The sequence below is a fragment of the Oncorhynchus keta genome, chromosome 7, assembly GCF_023373465.1.
Source record: "Oncorhynchus keta strain PuntledgeMale-10-30-2019 chromosome 7, Oket_V2, whole genome shotgun sequence".
Taxonomy (NCBI): Eukaryota; Metazoa; Chordata; class Actinopteri; order Salmoniformes; family Salmonidae; genus Oncorhynchus; species Oncorhynchus keta.
In genome coordinates this window covers 46,193,707-46,210,360 of record NC_068427.1, presented here as the reverse complement: position 1 = coordinate 46,210,360, position 16,654 = coordinate 46,193,707, and the positions used below count along the sequence as shown (strand labels likewise).

At 44.7% G+C, this 16,654-nt stretch overlaps 1 pseudogene; it reads left to right on the top strand.

The window, feature by feature from the left end:
- Positions 1-1,716: 1,716 nt before the first annotated feature.
- Positions 1,717-16,085, top strand: LOC118386442 (NADH-ubiquinone oxidoreductase 75 kDa subunit, mitochondrial-like; annotated as a pseudogene).
- The last annotated feature ends 569 nt before the right edge of the window (positions 16,086-16,654 follow it).

Genomic DNA, 16,654 nt, shown 5'->3' with positions numbered 1-16,654 from the left:
TGTATATAACTAGCCACTTTAAACTATGCCACTTTTATGTTTACATACCCTACATTACTCATCTCATATGTATATACTGTACTCGAAACCATCTACTGCATCTTGCCTATGCCGTTCGGTACCATCACCCATTCATATATCTTTATGTACATATTCTTTATCCCTTTACACTTGTGTGTATAAGGTAGCAGTTGTGGAATAGTTAGGTTAGATTACTCGTTGGTTACTACTGCATTGTCGGAACTAGAAGCACAAGCATTCCGCTATACTCGCATGAACATCTGCTAGCCATGTGTATGTGACAAATACAATTTGATTTGATTTGTTTGTCCATTTTCATCTCACACGATTTTACATTAATTTGCCTGCTCTGCCCCCCTGAAGGACAGTGTCACTCACACACCTATTCACTTGGGCCTTCCTGATCTCAAGCCATTCCTCCATTGACCTGGTGATCTCTGACTCCTGGCCTCTTAGCCTACACTCCCTGCCTGCCTGCCCTCTCCCTGGGCCTGAGAGTGTAAAGCTTACTCCCTGGAACTACAGACCTCCAGGCCTCCATAACCTACTCTCCCTACCCGGTCAACACCCCCCTCCCTTGGCCTTAGAGTGTAGCTTACTCCCCTAAGACGTCTATAGTCCTACCGTCAGGAACCACGTACACCTGGTAACCCGTAACAGGCTCTGTGCTCCTGGTGACCCGAAACAGGCTCTGTGCTCCTGGTAACCCGAAACAGGCTCTGTGCACCTGGTGACCCGAAACAGGCTCTGTGCACCTGGTGACCCGAAACAGGCTCTGTGCACCTGGTGACCCGAAACAGGCTCTGTGCACCTGGTGACCCGAAACAGGCTCTGTGCTCCTGGTAACCCGAAACAGGCTCTGTGCACCTGTTGACCCGAAACAGGCTCTGTGCACCTGGTGACCCAAAACAGGCTCTGTGCACCTGGTGACCCTTTCTGCTCACAGACTTAAGTCCCCACTCCAAACTCCATGCCCTGAGTGCTGCCCCCAAGTCCGGTCTCATTGTGCACCTGGTAACCTGAATCAAGGTCTGTGCACCTGGTGACCCGCCCAGAGACTAAGTCCAGCCCCAGCCCCTGAGTCACACCCGGTGGTATCATCAGAGGCTTTTCTGTCTTACAAACTGGACATCAATTGCCTCTACTAACTTTCTGCGGACTTTAACAGTTTTTTTTTTACATCCAATCGACATCAAGTGCCAGTGCAATACTTATAGGCTTGAGAACCAAATACCCCTCGCAGTATCTAGCGGCACCATCAACCAGGTGTCTGAAGAAGCAACAGAAAATAATCATCCCCTTTCAATCATTTGCTTGCCCAGTCAGCCCTCTGGGACAGAACCATAGGAACCACCTTTACCAGCGGTCCATCATATTCCTCACTTTGAGGGTGTCACGGTCACCCTATGGGTCACCCTGTGCTTCTTTGAATTTCATCAAGTTGACATTCAGTGATCTGTGCCCAGTGGGAACCTAGGCGTCTTCCGTCCGTTTTATGGTTCAGCAGCAAATCAATGGGTGTGGATGGTACTACCCACATCAGATGTAGGCCTCCCTCCCCAGACAAGCTGGAGATACCTCTCCCCACTTCATAGGGCATGAGCTAGATCCATGCAACGCCCTATCACTGCGGGGCTAATGGGTTTAGTCTCCACCTCGAGTCTAGTGAGCGTAGAGGAGACCTCCCCACCTACAATGTTAGGGGCCGGCGAACGTCGTAGCTGGGGAGATCTGCGAGATGGGCCTGGTGCACGTCCAGAGTTCCCCGGGGCTCCCGCCAGCTTCTCAGGGATCAGTCGCGTTACCGCACTGGATGCCTCGCGGCACCTGTCTCCGCCAGTCCGTGTACATTCTGAACCTTGTTTGAAGTCAGTAGGTCACATGAACAAGGAGCTATTGAAATTATAAATTGAAAAAAAATGTATATGTGTGAGATGAAAATAGACAAACTGAAGGGTGTGTAATGTGTAGGCCCACTGAGTGTTCATTGTGAACCTTGTTTGAGTCCAGTAGGTCACATGACCAAGGAGCTATTGAATTTCAAATGTAAATAAAAGTTTGTACTTTGTTTACGCTCCCTAACTAATTCAACTAGGAATACAAAATGCTGCTCACATTTCCACATGTTTATTAGCTTTGGAAAGCTTTGGAAAGCGAATGAATGTCGTGAAATCGTGAAAATAAGACCTGTGCAATGTTTCCAACATCATGACACTTATTTGGAGTCTGTGGCTCAAGTGGTTTGAAAGCGTGAATATCCATTGAATATCCAACTTGAAACTGCCTTTACCTTGGTCGACAAAGTTAGTGCATTTACCAATTTACCAATCCATGCAGGATATACCCGAGTGTTCCCATCTATGCAGGCCGGTGTTGTGCCGAAAATCTCCCCCTGCCAGAACCCCAACCCCTTCTAATTTCCTTAATTTTGTGGCTAGAGTCAAATACTTTCTGTAGAACAAACTTCACATCAGGATAGGCAACCGAAATGAATAATTAATGTATGTGTGTTATATTAAACATAGAGGAGGGAGTAAAATGTTAGCAAACAATAAACATTTCAGAACAACTATGGCTGAATTATTATCCTTACACTTTAAAAAATACTAGTCGAATAAGACATGGGAGAGAAACACGAATTTTGGCAAAGAGATTTATTTATAGACTAATACAAATCAGTAGCGGATTTAGGTACGGGTGACATGGGAGGGGGGTTCGTGCACTGAAGAGGGGGGTTTGCCCAGGACGCCTTACAAGCTGGAACCGCCACATACACTCGAAACAAATAGCCAAACTGAAAACTACAGGCAAAAATGCTTTCTGCTACTAAGATCAGTGAAATGTAGGCTAAACTGACAAAGGAGTGAAGAGCAGAAATCTCAACTAGCAAGCAAGTCGCAGCAATGAAGAACGCGAAGGGGGGGAGAATTCTGTCAGGGGGGAGATTTTGTGCCGAAAATCTCCCCCCTATTTTCGGCACATCTCCCCACCATGCTGCCACCAGCAAGATGCCGCCCTAACCCATGTCGCCCGTACCTAAATCCGATACTGATTTTTGTATTAGTCCATAAATAAATCTCTTTGCCAAAATTCGTCATCTCCCATGTCTTATTTGACTAGATAATGATAATAATAATCACAATTTCCCTAGAATAACATACATGTGTATACACTAGTGTACAGTGATGTAGTGTAATTTTTTTAAGGTAAGGGAGTGCTCTTTTTTAAATGTATTTTTATGAACATTTCTTCAATCAACATTTTTTACAGACAGACATAGATAATTGAATAGCCTATCATTATAGAATATGCATAAAATGCATCCTCCAATTGCAACGTATTTTCAAGAAAATGTCATATTTTTCATACCCTCAAACACTAAGTTAGGCATATGCTACCAACTTTCAATAATCCATCATCCCTGTTAATCATGAATAATAATTATTAATGTTTTACCTGTGAAAGTCCAAACTGTATCTCCCTTCCAATCATTTGATGTCAATCAGTTTCATGGGAATCAGCATTTCGATCTCCTTGAATGACTGTTTCCTGAGTGAATTAGAGCAGATGATGTTAACAAACTATTAGCCTGTCTTGTATTTTGTTTCAATCAAAGCATATATCCTCTCTGAGTTTTGGTGCATAATGATATATATTTTGAACTATTCAGCTTCAGCTAACCATCCTAAAATCTCATTTGAAATTAGGTGTTTTTGTGGTGACCGTTATGTTATGGACCTGCTATGCTATTCGTTATGTAAAATAGAAATACATCTTTATGTGATCTTGCGAGACATTGATCTTTGATCTAACTTTACTAACGAGCACCATTGTGAGAAGTGAGACTCTTCTATTTGTAATAATAATAAGTGATGAGTAGGATTATTAGGCAACATATCTTGATGAGTGTCATTTTAAGCGACAGATGCACTCTTCGTGGTTCTGAAAGGACAGCACAGATATCACTTATTATTATTACAAATAGAAGAGAATCACTTCTCACAATGTTGCTCGTTAGTACAGAATGATGTTAGAGAAGTTGACCCAGCTTTTGGTGCTGAAGGATGGCTGAAGGATGACTGAAGGATGGCTGAAGATTGGCTGAAGGATGGCTGAAGGATGGCTGAAGATTGGCTGAATGATAGCTGAAGGATAGCTGTGTGCATTCGGCCAGTTCAGGAGAAACAACTGTGACGACCCTCCCACTCTGTCTGCCCTATTCTCTCTTTGTTCTTGTTTCCTTATTAGGATACCGGTGGGCGGAGTTGGGAGGGAAACACCTACATGGGAAACACCTGGGCCAGGTGTCTCCCAGGATAAATAGACCTCTTCCACATTCATGGAAGAGACTCTCTCCATGCAGACACCTTTTGTAGATTGTGTTGTGGTTCTTGGTGGCCTTTTGTTTGTTTGCTTTGGCACCTTTCATCACCCTGCATTATCACATTCATGCATGCAAAACACTCACTTACACTACTGATTACTGATTACACACACCATTGTATATTTTCCTTAGTTGCTTTAGTTAATAAATATATATTTTGTTACTCCTTATCTCCACGTTGTCTCCCTTTTGTTACGGGCTTTGAGCCGGTTCGTGACACAACAATAATTTTCAGTAGGCTTTAGCCTACAACCACATAGTATAGCTATTTGTAGGCTACAGCCTAATGTAAGCCTGGTGTGGTGTATTCATGCATCTCAATAAACTATTACCTAAATGCATTATTACCTCCAACTTGGCCCGAATCACATTTCCAATTGCCCACCCTGACATACCTAGCTAGAATGAGCCATGTGTCTCAACCAATAGCCAATGTAGGCTAAATATTCCAAGCAGGGCTACAGCCCCTTCCAGAAAGGGTCGGGCACCTTGGGCTTTGGGTGTCTTCGGCAGAACGGTGTCACCGTAACCAAGAGGTCACATATATAGTTCTGGGTACCACTGAGCAAGAGTAGAGAGGGGGTGAATTACCATTCATATTACCCTGCTAGTATAACACTGGTGTTACAGTCAAAAAGCAGCACAACAGTTTTCATTATTATTATTATCATTAGCATTATTAGCATTATTATTAGTATTATCATTAGCATTATTAGCATTATTATTAGCATAAATAACATTATTAGCATTATTATTAATATTATTAGTATGCTTATTATTATTATTATTGGCATTATCGGCATTAGTGTTATTAGCATTATTATTAGCATTATTAGCAGTATTATTATTATTATTAGCATGATCCGCATTAGTGTTATTAGCATTATTATTATTATTAGCATTCTTGTTAGTATTATTAGCAATATCGACATGAGTATTATTCTTGGTATTATTATTCATATTATTATTAGCTTTATCATTAGTATTATTATTGGTATTATTAGCATTATTATTAGTATTATTCACATTATTATTAGTATTATTAGCATTAGTAGCATTATTATTAGTATTATTAATAGTATTATTATCATTAGTATTATTATTATTGGTATTATTAGTAGTAGTTTTATTATTCGCATGATCATTATTATTAGAATTATTAGCATTCGTATTATTATGATTCACATTATTATAGCATGATTTATTATCATTATTATTATTATTATCATGATCTGTTATCACAGCTGCAGGAGTAAGAAATCTGCCGATGTTGTCCCTTATTCCATTCCTGGATTATCTGCAAGATTACAGATGAACCAAGGAGGGAATGAGAATAGGTGCCAGGCCGTTGCCGAAATGGTGACATCAGATCTGCTCAATTTAGTATAGGTGGTTTGTTAAGACCACCTTTTATTGTGATGGTACACTTCACATTTAACTAATGCGTGATGTACTGGGGATACTAATAAAGCCGACGTCATTGTGTGAGACGCAGTGTGATTTCTGATACAAGGATGCAGACGATGTGGGGTTTGTCATCTGTGCTTGAAGTCCGCACCACAGCTACAGCAAGCAGGAAGTAACCTGGCGGTGTGTGTGGATGGGAAGTCACTCATAGTGGAACCAGAAACTACAGTGCTGCAGGTAGCAGGGGCTCTACTCACTGTATCTCACTGTAGAATAGAGCATCTTGTCTCATTTTTGGAGATAGTAACCGTTTCGGCAATGAAATCAGGCTTCTTGAAGTTTTTTGTTTGTGTTGTTTTTTTAGACATGTGAAAAGGTGGGAGTGCATATTCCTCGCTTCTGTTACCAACTAAGAGTTGTGATATAGCCCGGGATCGAACCAGGGTCTGTAGTGACGCCTCTATCAAATCAAATCAAATCAAATGTATTTATATAGCCCTTCGTACATCAGCTGATATCTCAAAGTGCTGTACAGAAACCCAGCCTAAAACCCCAAACAGCAAGCAATGCAGGTGTAGAAGCACGGTGGCTAGGAAAAACTCCCTAGAAAGGCCAAAACCTAGGAAGAAACCTAGAGAGGAACCAGGCTATGTGGGGTGGCTAGTCCTCTTCTGGCTGTGCCGGGTGGAGATTATAACAGAACATGGCCAAGATGTTCAAATATTCATAAATGACCAGTATGGTCGAATAATAACAAGGCAGAACAGTTGAAACTGGAGCAGCAGCACGGTCAGGTGGAACGGGGACAGCAAGGAGTCATCATGTCAGGTAGTCCTGGGGCATGGTCCTAGGGCTCAGGTCCTCCGAGAGAGAGAAAGAAAGAAGGAGAGAATTAGAGAACGCACACTTAGATTCACACAGGACACCGAATAGGACAGGAGAAGTACTCCAGATATAACAAACTGACCCTAGCCCCCCGACACAAACTACTGCAGCATAAATACTGGAGGCTGAGACAGGAGGGGACAGGAGAAACTGTGGCCCCATCCGAGGACACCCCCGGACAGGGCCAAACAGGAAGGATATAACCCCACCCACTTTGCCAAAGCACAGCCCCCACATCACTGAGATGCAGCCTGTGGGAGGGACTGGTTAGTCATTATGATGGTTCAGCCTGTGGGAGGGACTGGTTAGTCATGATGATGGTTCAACCTGTGGGAGGGACTGGTTAGTCATGATGATGGTTCAGCCTGTGGGAGGGACTGGTTAGTCATTATGATGGTTCAGCCTGTGGGAGGGACTGGTTAGTCACGATGATGGTTCAGCCTGTGGGAGGGACTGGTTAGTCATGATGATGGTTCAGCCTGTGGGAGGGACTGGTTAGTCATTATGATGGTTCAGCCCGTGGGAGGGACTGGTTAGTCATGATGATGGTTCAGCCTGTGGGAGGGACTGGTTAGTCATTATGATGGTGCAGCCTGTGGGAGGGACTGGTTAGTCACGATGATGGTTCAGCCTGTGGGAGGGACTGGTTAGTCATTATGATGGTTCAGCCCGTGGGAGGGACTGGTTAGTCATTATGATGGTTCAGCCTGTGGGAGGGACTGGTTAGTCATTATGATGGTTCAGCCCGTGGGAGGGACTGGTTAGTCACGATGATGGTTCAGCCTGTGGGAGGGACTGGTTAGTCATTATGATGGTTCAGCCTGTGGGAGGGACTGGTTAGTCATTATGATGGTTCAGCCTGTGGGAGGGACTGGTTAGTCATGATGATGGTTCAGCCTGTGGGAGGGACTGGTTAGTCATTATGATGGTTCAGCCTGTGGGAGGGACTGGTTAGTCACGATGATGGTTCAGCCTGTGGGAGGGACTGGCAACAAGGTTTTTGGCATTGGACTTCTTAAAGGAACATGTTGCCATTGTGTGCTGATCTGTGCAGGACCAGTGACCGGAGCCGCTTCTTAGAGAGCAAGAGAGCTGTGGAGGACAAGAACACTGGTCCCTTCATCAAGACCGTCATGACCCGCTGTATCCAGCCACCCACTGTGTCCGGTGAGTCAGGCTAGTAATCATAGTATGGTCCACCTTGGAAGCATTCATTATAGAGGGCAACACCTAATTATTACCAAGAATTTCAAAGGGGACAGAGATCTATGCGCCAAATAAGGTTTTTCCCCTTTGTAGCTTTGCCAGTGAGATTACAGGTGTGGAGGATCTGGGGACCACTGGCAGGGGACCTGCAGATTGGCATTCATGTGAAGAAGATGTTCATGTCTGCGCTGTCTGGGAATGTGATTGACGTACGCCCTGTGGGAGCATTGACTTCCAAGCCGTATGCCCTCACATCCTGTCCCTGGGAGACCAGGTATGTGCACTCTGTTGTGTATACAGTACAAGTCGGCTCTTGGAATAGAGTCCAAGTAGTAGTATATAGACTTTCTCCAAGATGGCGTAGCAGTCGGACATGTGTTTTTCTCTTGCCCTTCCTGTCCCGTGTAAACATAGTTTTTCCTTGTTTTAAAAAATATATATATTTAATATTTCAATATCACTTTCTAACTACAGACTGAATATACTCTCTTGCAACCCGCCTCACACAATGTGGTACGGATCTGCTATTTTTATACTTAAGAACTCATCAACTCATCAAAAGCTAGCCAGCTAACTGGCTACCAGCTAACTGGCTACTAGTTAGCCACGGACCGCTAGCTGTCTAAACTACATCGGACTGTTAGCTTAAGAGGCCCATCGGACAAATTCTTTGGCCACTATACCCACCATATGGAGCCCTGCTGATCCGTCGCCTGAACCGGAACCCCAACAGAAGCTAGCCAGCTAACTAGCACTGACAACTCAAGTCAGTCTGCACTCAAATCAGAGCAATTCTTATTTTTCCCCATATCTCAGGATTCCTACCTGCAAGCTCTGAACCTTTTTTTTCTTCTTTCACCAGGATCATCGCAGCTAGCTAGCTGCTATTCGAGTTGCCACTCCTGGCTAACGTCACTGTCCCGAAGCAATAACCAATTAGCCTGGAGCTAGCCTTGCTAGGCCCATCTCCTGACTAGCCAAAGAGGTCCATCAGCCACTACTTGGGCTACAATACCTCTTTTTGCCAACTGGCTTGGACCCACGACGACTCATCACGACTGGACCACCGACGTGATTCGCCCGATGGGGTTTTTTCTCAACTGGCTCCGCCGTCTCTTCATCCGATGAAATCCCATCCGCTAGCATGCTAGCCGCGGCCTGCTAGCTGTTAGCTTAAGAGGCCCATCGGACAAATTCTCTGGTCACTATACCTATTCTGCCAATTGGCCTAGTTTACCACACGGAGCCCTGCTGATCCATCTGCCAACGTAACAGCACGAGGGGGCCACAACAGACTTTCTTCCGTCACGACGTCCCTCCAAGGTCCTTCTGTTAGCTTGCTAGCCCTGGCCCGCAAGCTGCCTGAAGCCACTCACTGGACTCCTATGATCACTCGGCAACTCATGCCTCTCGCTAACATCAATATGCCTTGTCCATTGCTGTTTTGGTTAATATTTATTGCCTTATTTCATTGTAGAGCCTCTAGCCCTGCTCAATACGCCTTATTTAACACTTTAGTTCCACCTACCACACATGTGGTGACATCCCCTGGTTTAAATTATATTTCTAAGGACAATATCTCTTTCAACGTCACTCTATGCACAGGTTTACCACCACTGTACTCACATCCTACCATACATTTGTCTGTACGTTATGCCTTGAATCTATTCTACCGTGCCCAGAATACTACTCCTTTTACTCTCTATTCTGAACATACTAGACAACCAGTTATTTTAGCCTTTAGCCATACCCTTATCCTACTCCTCCTCTGTTCCTCTGGTGATGTGGAGATTAATCCAGGCCCTGCAGTGCCTAGCTCCATTCCCATTCTCCAGGCGCTATCATTTGTTGACTTCTGTAACCGTAAAAGCCTTGGTTTCATGCATGCTAACATTAGAAGCCTCCTCCCTAAGTTTGTTTTATTCACTGCCCTAGCACACTCTGCCAACCCGGATATCCTAGCCATGTCTGAATCCTGGCTCAGGAAGACCACCAAAAACCCGGACATTTCCATCCCTAACTATAACATTTTCCGACAAGATAGAACTGCCAAAGGGGGCGGTGTTGCAATCTACTGCAGAGATAGCCTGCAGAGTTCTGTCTTACTATCCAGATCTGTACTCAAACAATTTGAGCTTCTACTTTTAAATATCCACCTCTCTAAAAACAAGTCTCTCACAGTTGCCGCCTGCTATAGACCACCCTCTGCCCCCAGCTGTGCACTGGACACCATATGTGAACTGATTTCTCCCCATCTATCTTCAGAGCTCGTGCTGCTAAGCGACCTAAACTGGAACATGCTTAATACCCCAGCCATCCTACAATCTAAGCTTGATGCCCTCAATCTCACACAAATTATCAATGAACCTACCAGGTACCTACCCAAAGCCGTAAACACGGGCACCCTCATAGATATCATCCTAACCAACTTGCCCTCTAAATACACCTCTGCTGTCTTCAACCAAGATCTCAGCGATCACTGCCTCATTGCCTGCATCCGTAATGGGTCAGCAGTCAAACGACCTCCACTCATCACTGTCAAACGCTCCCTGAAACACTTCAGCGAGCAGGCCTTTCTAATCGACCTGGCCGGGGTATCCTGGAAGGATATTGATCTCATCCTGTCAGTAGAGGTTGCCTGGATATTTTTTTAAATGCATTCCTAACCATCTTAAATAAGCATGCCCCATTCAAGAAATGTATAACCAGGAACAGATATAGCCATTGGTTCTCCCCAGACCTGACTGCCCTTAACCAACACAAAAACATCCTATGGCGTTCTGCATTAGCATCGAACAGCCCCCGTGATATGCAGCTTTTCAGGGAAGCTAGAAACCATTATACACAGGCAGTTAGAAAAGCCAAGGCTAGCTTTTTCAAGCAGAAATTTGCTTCCTGCAACACTAACTCAAAAAAGTTCTGGGACACTAAAGTCCATGGAGAATAAGAACACCTCCTCCCAGCTGCCCACTACACCGAAGATAGGAAACACTTTTCACCACTGATAAATCCACTCTAATTGAGAATTTCAATAAGCATTTTTCTACGGCTGGCTATGCTTTCCACCTGGCTACCCCTACCCCGGTCAACAGCACTGCATCCCCCATAGCAACTCGCCCAAGCCTTCCCCATTTCTCCTTCTCCCAAATCCAGTCAGCTGATGTTCTGAAAGAGCTGCAAAACCTGGACCCCTACAAATTAGCCGGGCTAGACAATCTGGACCCTTTATTTTTAAAATTATCTGCCGAAATTGTTGCAACCCCTATTACTAGCCTGTTCAACCTCTATTTCGTATCGTCTGAGATTCCCAAAGATTGGAAAGCTGCCGCGGTCATTCCCCTCTTCAAAGGGGGAGACACTAGACCCAAACTGTTATAGACCTATATCCATCCTACCCTGCCTTTCCAAGGTCTTCTAAAGCCAAGTCAATCTGGTTTCAGAGCTGGTCATGGGTGCACCTCAGCCACGCTCAAGGTCCTTCACGATATCATAACCTCCATCGATTTGAAGGTAGTTTCGCAAGCCATTGCTAACTAGCGTTAGCACAATGACTGGAAGTCTACAGGAACAACTAGGATGCTAGCGCAATTGCTAAATGAATATAGGGGAAACACTGGCCGAGCCTGAGGGTAACAGTGGAACATTCCTGATCTGGGTTCTATTTCCTTTAGATTTGACCTGCGCTCAAACTACCTTCTGAATTCCTGCATCGCTGGCATTGAAGAGGCTTATTGGCTGCTCCTAGTTGGCACCAACCCACACTATGAGGCACCACTTTTCAACGCACGCATCAGAAAGAGGTATAGCTGGGAGGTCGGGATGGGATTTAAGTGCTGTCGAAAATCACTGGCATCTCAATTTGCATGTAAATAACTGCTTCCAGCTCCTGATTTACACTCTCTCTTTAAGTGGAAACTATAAATCTGAAACGTGACTGGTGGTATTCTATGGATACTTCATGTACCCCTGGTAGTTGGCTTCACAACAAGCTGTAGGTGGCCTTGGTGGGGCAGGAGGTGGACCTGACCTACACGTACGATTATCTGGGGGAGTCTGCTAAAGGTCCTGCAGGAAATAGTTTCTGGGACCCACCCCTTCTCTAAGGTAATCATCTATTATTTACACATGTCTGATGGTTGGTCACTAAGTGTAGTCATAGAGAATTCACTATGTCAACAATTATTACAAATCTTGTTCCTAGGTTCTTGCCAAGGCAAAGCATCCTGTAGTGGTGCTGGGTAGTGGTTCCCTGCAGAGAGAGGAATGGAGCAACTATAAACGCAGCCGTGTCCACCATTGCTCATAATGCCAGCAGTGGAGCTGGAAGGTTCTCAATGTGCTTCACAGCTAATATCTACTACTGTACCTGATCTCACATTTAGATTGATGGTGATTTTTTAAAAATGCTATTGACAGATCAGTTTTCATAGCCAACTCCCTCTTTGTTTATCTGTCACTTACCCCATTTCCTGTTCCTCCTTGGGGCAGATGCTGGCTGCAACGCTCTTCCACAACAGATACACAAAAAAACATTATCAGATGTGCAGCACTTAGAATTAATATCCATGATCTTTAATTGAGTCTTGTGTCAGACTGAATGTATTTTTAGTTTCAGACCTCTACACAGGGCACCATGGAGGCGCTGGGGCGGCGATGGCTGACATCATTCTCCCTGGAGCAGCGTACACAGAGAAATGTAGCACCTATGTGAACACTGAGGGGCGCGACCAGCAGACCAGGCTGGCTGTGACTGCTCCAGGCATGGCCAGGCAGGATTGGAAGATCATTCTGCCATATCTGAGGTAAACTAATGTTTCACCACACTAGTCAGTGAATGTGTTCAGTAGTAATTTCATGAGTTAGTATCATTGTTGCGGGGGCGGGGGTTACCCTAAAGTTTGCTGGAGTGACATTGCTCTACGACACCATGGATGAGGTGTGTGACAGATTGGCGGAGGTTTGCGCTATGATGATAGTACACCCACACACACCCCTCTCTCCTCCCTGGAGCGCCATACAGAATATAGTTAGTGGTCTTCCAATGACGGACATAGTTGGCCTAAGGAAAACCCCTCCTATGAACATGTTACTGTTCTTTTGACATTATTCTCTCATGCCTATGGTTAGTGAGGTTGTTAACTAATAATGTCTGTCTTCTACCGCAGGATGTGAATCAGACTGTCCTCACAGAGCCTCTGGTCCCTCCACAGCTCAGTGTTCGAAACGTTTACATGACAGGTGAGTAGTGCAGAGCGATTAGTGCTTTTTGAGGTCGGTTTCGGTTCGATTATTAAAAGATAATCACGGATTTCGGTTTAGATTATGTATTTTTAAACATTAAATTAACTATGCATTATGTGGGTTGAATTTTTAAAAATGTAACCTTTATTTAACTTGGCAAGTCAGTTAAGAACTAATTCTTATTTACACTGACAGCCTACCGGGGAACAGTGGATTAACTGCCTTGTTCAGGGGCAGAATGACAGGTGATTGATAATTGGCATTCAGCAGTCATACAAGTATGCCTTATTTACTTTGAACTACAAAATAGTTGTTTTTCCCCCAGACAGCAGCTTTATAGAGAAGAGACGAAATAATAAATTAATCAAATCAAACAAATGTAATATAACCTACACAAGTGAAATACAGTGCCTTGCGAAAGTATTCGGCCTCCTTGAACTTTGCGACCTTTTGCCACATTTCAGGCTCCAAACATAAAGATATAAAACTGTATTTTTTTGTTAAGAATCAACAACAAGTGGGACACAATCATGAAGTGGAACGACGTTTATTTGATATTTCAAACTTTTTTAACAACTCAAAAACTGAAAAATTGGGCGTGCAAAATTATTCAGCCCCTTTACTTTCAGTGCAGCAAACTCTCTCCAGAAGTTCAGTGAGGATCTCTGAATGATCCAATGTTGACCTAAATGACTAATGATGATAAATACAATCCACCTGTGTGTAATCAAGTCTCCGTATAAATGCACCTGCACTGTGATAGTCTCAGAGGTCCGTTAAAAGCGCAGAGAGCATCATGAAGAACAAGGAACACACCAGGCAGGTCCGAGATACTGTTGTGAAGAAGTTTAAAGCCGGATCTTGATACAAAAAGATTTCCCAAGCTTTAAACATCCCAAGGAGCACTGTGCAATGTTGAAATGGAAGGAGTATCAGACCACTGCAAATCTACCAAGACCTGGCCGTCCCTCTAAACTTTCAGCTCATACAAGGAGAAGACTGATCAGAGATGCAGCCAAGAGGCCCATGATCACTCTGGATGAACTGCAGAGATCTACAGCTGAGGTGGGAGACTCTGTCCATAGGACAACAATCAGTCGTATATTGCACAAATCTGGCCTTTATGGAAGAGTGGCAAGAAGAAAGCCATTTCTTAAAGATGTCCATAAAAAGTGTCATTTAGAGTTTGCCACAAGTCACCTGGGAGACACACCAAACATGTGGAAGAAGGTGCTCTGGTCAGATGAAACCAAAATTGAACTTTTTGGCAACAATGCAAAATGTTATGTTTGGCGTAAAAGCAACACAGCTCATCACCCTGAACACACCATCCCCACTGTCAAACATGGTGGTGGCAGCATCATGGTTTGGGCCTGCTTTTCTTCAGCAGGGACAGGGAAGATGGTTAAAATTGATGGGAAGATGGATGGAGCCAAATACAGGACCATTCTGGAAGAAAACCTGATGGAGTCTGCAAAGACTTGAGACTGGGACAGAGATTTGTCTTCCAACAAGACAATGATCCAAAACATAAAGCAAAATCTACAATGGAATGGTTCAACAATAAACATATTCAGGTGTTAGAATGGCCAAGTCAAAGTCCAGACCTGAATCCAATCGAGAATCTGTGGAAAGAACTGAAAACTGCTGTTCACAAATGCTCTCCATCCAACCTCACTGAGCTCGAGCTGTTTTGCAAGGAGGAATGGGAAAAAATGTCAGTCTCTCGATGTGCAAAACTGATAGAGACATACCCAAAGCGACTTACAGCTGTAATCGCAGCAAAAGGTGGCGCTACAAAGTATTAACTTAAAGGGGCTGAATAATATTGCACGGCCAATTTTTCAGTTTTGGATTTGTTAAAAAAGTTTGAAATATCCAATAAATGTCGTTCCACTTCATGATTGTGTCCCACTTGTTGTTCATTCTTCACAAAAAAATACAGTTTTATATCTTTATGTTTGAAGCCTGAAATGTGGCAAAAGGTGGCAAAGTTCAAGGGGGCCGAATACTTTCGCAAGGCACTGTATTTGATTAAAGTTGTGTGAATAAACTATGGTTAATACGCAGTAACGGGCAGTCACTACCATCATGGGACTCTTATTAATTATTTTATTCTGTGTTACAGAATTCAATTTTGGGGTGGCAGGTAGCCAAGTAGTTAGTGAACCTTTTGTGGGATACACATAAGGCAATTCTAGGTCTTGTGCCATATTTTGGTTAAACTATCCCCAATTCAATGGAATTGCAACCCTCTGCATGCACAGTGCATTCTTCCATCACATGTTCAACTGATTCTCAAGATCTTGCACACTAATGAGTATCGGGTGTAAGGTAAGACCCAAGTGCAGACCGTGTTGAAGTAACAATGTTTATTGCAACAACAGGAGCAGGCAAACGACAAGTCAAGTCAGGCAGGGGTCGGAAATCCAGAGTAGCGGTGCCAAGGTACAGGACGGCAGGCAAGGTTCAAAGTCAGAACAGGCAAGGTTCAAAACCAGGAGGACAAGAAGAAGAGAGACTGGGGAAAAGCAGGAGCTGAGACAAAATGCTGGTTGACTTGAACAAACAAGACGAACTGGCACAGACAGACAGAAACATAGGCAGGAGATAAGTGGGGAAGATGGGCGACACCTGGGGAGGAGGGGGGTCAAACAAGGACAGGTGAAACAGATCAGGATTTGACAGTACCCACCCCCCCTCCCACACACACACACCTAGGGACACCACCTGGCTGACCGGGGTGTCGGTGTTGGAATTCAGAGATGTGGCCTGGGTCCAGGATGTCCCTAGCAGAGACCCAGCAGCTCTCCTCCGGGCCATAACCCTCTCAGTCAACCAAGTACTGGAATCCCCTGCCCCGATGTCTCACCCTGTATGCCTGTTGGACGTCGATGAGACGGGGGAGAGGGGCCTGGAAACAGGAGACAAAGGGCTGTGAGACATGGGTTTACATCTAGACACATGAAAAGTAGGAAGTATAATGAGGGTACGGGGCAACAGAGGACAAACAGCAGAGGGGCTATTGATTTTGGAGCATGGGGGAAATGTCTCGGCTTCTGGGGGTGTAGCTGCGGGGCTATAGTGGCGTGCCAGCGTATCTGGCTTAACCTCCTTGGGTACCGGTCAGTGTTCTGGAAGCGAAATGGCCCGGGTCGTACTGAACCCCTCCCGGAGGTCCTGATACTCCGTGGGAATGGCGGAGAGGTTCGGGACAATCTCCAAGCCCCCAGGAAGATGTTCCGGGGCAGGCAGAGATGATTTCAGGCAGTGGGCGTGGCAGAACGGGCTCCAGCCCACGATGGCATCAGTAGACCAGTTAATCGATGGATTGTGTCGCTGGAGCCAAGAGAATCCCAATACCACAAGAACCTGCGGAGACTCAATTAGCAGGAATTGGATCGTCTTGCTGTGGTTCACCGACACTCATAAGTTGATTGGAGCGGTACGGTGGGTGACCCGGCCCATAGAGCGCCCGTCCAGCACTCTAACATCCATGGGAGTGGAGAG